The sequence below is a fragment of the Pygoscelis adeliae genome, unplaced genomic scaffold, assembly GCF_000699105.1.
Source record: "Pygoscelis adeliae isolate BGI_AS28 unplaced genomic scaffold, ASM69910v1 Scaffold14, whole genome shotgun sequence".
In the NCBI taxonomy this organism is placed as follows: Eukaryota; Metazoa; Chordata; class Aves; order Sphenisciformes; family Spheniscidae; genus Pygoscelis; species Pygoscelis adeliae.
Genome location: NW_008825109.1, coordinates 2625067 through 2629378, shown reverse-complemented (window position 1 = coordinate 2629378; position 4312 = coordinate 2625067).

The following is a 4312-nucleotide window of genomic DNA, read 5'->3' as shown; positions in this document are numbered from 1 at the left end:
GACCAACACCCCCAGGTACTTTTCCGCCAGGCAGCTTTCCAGCCACTCTTCCCCAAGCCTGTAGCGCTGCATGGGGTTGTTGTGGCCAAAGTGGAGGACCCAGCACTTGGCCTTGTTGAATCTCATACAGTTGGCCTGGGCCCATCGATCCAGCCTGTCCAGCTCCCCCTGCAGAGCCTTCCTACCCTCAAGCAGATCAACACTCCCGCCCAACTTTTGGTGTTGTCTGCAAACTTACTGAGGGTGCACTCGATCCCCTCATCCAGATCATTGATAAAGATATTGAACAAGACTGTCCCCAAAACTGAGCCCTGGGGAACACCACTCGTGACCGGCCGCCAGCTGGATTTAACTCCATTCACCACAAATGGGACAAGGCAGATCAGTGTTTGAATCTGCTCTGCCATATTCTGACCAGAGACATGAACTTTGGTTTCTTTTCTTGTATGTTGTTGCTCTCGTCACATTGCATCTCTTTGGCAACGGCACTGCACGTGTGAGTTATGACCATTGGGCTGCAGAGCAACCCTCATTTTCTCTCTCTCTTTTTTATAGATGAAAAACAACTCATCCCAGCACAGTTGGGTGAAAGGAGTACTTTCCTTGCAGGTAGAAAACAGACCTTCAAGTCTTCAGTCATGAACATCCAGAAACCTCAGTCTTCATTTCCCACAGCCAGATAAGTGAGCCAAGCCAGAAGGCTGTTATGACTTAGGCTTCTCTAGCTCTTTGATTTTTTTGATATGAAAATTCAATCTGTATCAAAGCTGGTATGTACATTTCCATAAAAAAGTTGTGGTTTTGATAAAGCTGCATTTTCTGACCAAAAATACTTTCTGTTGGAAAATTCCCAGCCTAGCCTATAAAATGCCATTTGAATGACACACTCACTAAGATAAAATCACCCTAATAATAGCTTGGGGTTTAATATATATTTACCAGCAAGAAAGGCTAATCTCCAAAAATTTTCAGCAGTCATTTAAAGAAAGTTGTGCCTCATCCATCTGAACTTGTTTTTAAAGTAATCTTCTGAACTTGGATATTTAATGAGATCCTTTCTGTAGCATCATTAGGGTCTTCAGCTCTGGAGACAAACCTCTGTTGGAAGCTTCTGATAACCACCACAACAACTTGTATTATTGTAGTGCCTTAATCCCTTTCCAAAGCTTCACATTCACATTGATGACATCTTCACTTTCCCTTCCTCCCCCAGAGCACCAAGAAAAACTTTCACTCTAGGTAAAAGTCAAGATGGTTATAGATCAGGGATTTTAAAGAAGCAATTAAATAGTATTAATAACTATGGCAGACAGTATGCTAGCAACCAAAGTATTGTCAAGTTTTGTGGGCTTAAAAACAAATTCTTTCTTGTGTGAGAGAATCTGTAGGTAACCTTTGCAAACCTAAGTATGGGAGAAAAAAAAGCACTGCTCTGCTGTATAATGGTAATCTCAAGTTATCACCACTTAGCACCAGTTTTATCACCAGTGTTTAGAAATATGTCATGCATGTGTGTACACACTGAATTTCTTCCCTATCTTGTTGCTGGCCATGTAACTTTCTCAGAAGTGAGAGGATTAGTAATGTTTGTAAACTTGTCTGAGACATAGTAACTACACTGTTCCTTTAGACCATATATATAATATATGTTGACTACTATGATTTTTTTCCCTTCTCTTAACATATGTGAATCATAACTTTTATTTACACTCCTGAGCCCACTAGCAAACATTTTTACTGCATCATCGATGTGCAGTTGCCCAGCTGGCCTGACAAGAACTTTTCTTCCACCTTCCTTCCCTCGCAGTTCCAGGGACTATGAATCTCCTAGGCCTCACGTGGACCAGCCCTGTCCCTCCTGTCAACAAGCACCTGGGATTTTCATCCTTTGTGTTTCTGACACTGAGAAATAGGGAGTTGGGAAGTTCAGTCACTGTGTGCAGGTCGGCATCACACAAAGTGTATTGGAGGGGGGCAGAGAAGGGTAAGGGGGTTCACATCACAGCAGTAACCATGGTAGGTCTGTGTGTGTGGTGCTATCTCTTAGGAGGCAGCATGATCATAGAATCGTTTAGGTTGGAAAACACCCTTAAGATCATCGAGTCCAACCATAAACCTAACACTGCCAAGTCCACCACTAAACCATGTCCCTAAGCACCACATCTACACGTCTTTTAAACACCTCCAGGGATGGCGACTCCACCACTTCCCTGGGCAGCCTGTTCCAATGCTTGACAACCCTTTTGGTGAAGAAATTTTTCCTAATATCCAATCTAAACCTCCCCTGGCGTAACTTGAGGCCGTTTCACCTGGTAATATGAAGTACAACAGCAGGTTAAAAGCTGGAAAGAAAAGTTTGAAAGGACTTACATAGATGTTTTTACCCATTTTCAGAAATCTGCCCAGTATTTTGAGCATGGGCAGATGTACCCTTTGAATAGGAGCTGGTAGAGTAACACCTTATCAAACACCAGTCGGGAAGGCTAGATGAGTTATGGAGGTGTTTTACTGGTTATTGGTGCATGTGTAAGTTTAAAAAAAATAATCCTGGTACCAAACAGAAAGGGCTAATTGCACTTTTAGCCATTTCCATGCTGCTGAAGAAAAGAGAAGAGAATAAGAGCGACTGATTCCTGTGCCTAGGGCTAAGTAGCACCATTTGGCTCAGGTCCACAGTGGTTATGGCTGCTCCCCTTTGTAGCAGATTTGTCTTGTCCAAAAGCAGAGCCAGAGAATGGCAACTAAGCAGTGGGGTGATTAGGGGATGAGTGTGCAAGCTCACCACAGCTCTCATTTATTTACCACTGCAGTTGGACCGGTAGGTTAGTTTAGGACAGATTAGCTCTGCCAGGACCATCCTTGTTTCATTCCCTATAAGGCTGCTGGATTACTTTACTCAAACAGTGGTCCTGCAGGTGACCAAAGCAGGTCACCTCACCAAAGGGTGGCCCGGTTCCAAACAGGAACAGAGAGTAAAATCCTTTGCAAAAAATGGTAATTTTTTAATGTTTCACTCTCAGAAAAGAATATTCCTTCTCTTTTACCAAGTTTGTAAATCACATTTATTCTAATTTTTATTTTTCTTCTCCATAAGTTTGTATTCTGCTTTTGGTTCCCCTCCCCAACCTCTGTTTGTGTGCATCTGGGGAGGGGTTACTGGAAAAAGAAGGTGCATGTGAGAAAGGAGAGAATTGGTGGGATATTAGTCACATAATTTTTATTGCTTATGATTGAAAGAAGCAGGTTGTGCTGCTGAAGTGGAAGAGCTGGGTGTTGAGGAGGAAGGTTTTGCTGTGGATGTACAATGGAACAGCTTCTCCCTTGACTTCTCCCTGTCCAGCGCTAGCCCCAGAGTTTGGAGCTAGGAATTTGTTCCACAGGCCCTTATGTGTGACCCCTGGACTAGGTCCAGCACTGAGACTACTGGGGTCGAGCAGCTGTCCTGGGAGCCAGTGGTAGGTGAGGAGGGGAGGCCTTTCATTTAAGGGGTAACAACTTCCCAGTTGCCATGTACCAAAAATACCCAGATGGACTGTTACTGCAGATCAGCTGGCATTTGCTACCATCCAGAGACCTCCTCATGGATCCAAGCCCCCAGTTAAAGGAGCATAAAAGTGTTCCTGTTGGTGAAGATGATTCCCATTTTGGAAGAGGCATAAGCTAAGCCACAATTAACGTAGTTTTATAACTATACCCATACTAGAGCTTTTACCAATATTACTATTCCATAGTATGTTAAAGAGACTTTACTAAAAGGCTTCACTCTTTTTTACGCAGCTTTATTATATCATGGTGTAGGTGAAGCTGACAAAAGCCACTCCTTCCAGGTTACATATTGTCCTGGTTTCGGCTGGGATAGAGTTCATTTTCTTCCTAGTAGCTGGTACAGTGCTGTGTTTTGGACTTATGATGAGAACAAAGTTGATAACACACCGATGTTTTAGTTGTTGCTAAGCAGTGCTTACACTAGTCAAGGACTTCTCATCTTCCCCTGCTCTACAGACTGAGAAGGCTGGAGGTGCACAAGAAGCTGGGAGGGGGCACAGCCAGGACAGCTGACCCAAACTGGCCAAAGGGACATTCCATACCATGTGACGTCATGCTCAGTACATAAACTGGGGGAAGCTGGCCGGGGGGGCCGCTGCTCGGGGACTGGCTGGGCATCGGTCAGCAGGTGGTGAGCAATTGCATCGTGCATCACTTGCTTTGTATATTCTTTTATGATGATGATGATGATGATGATGATGATTTTATTTTATTTCAATTATTAAACTGTTTTTATCTCAACCCATGAGTTTTCTCACTTTTACTC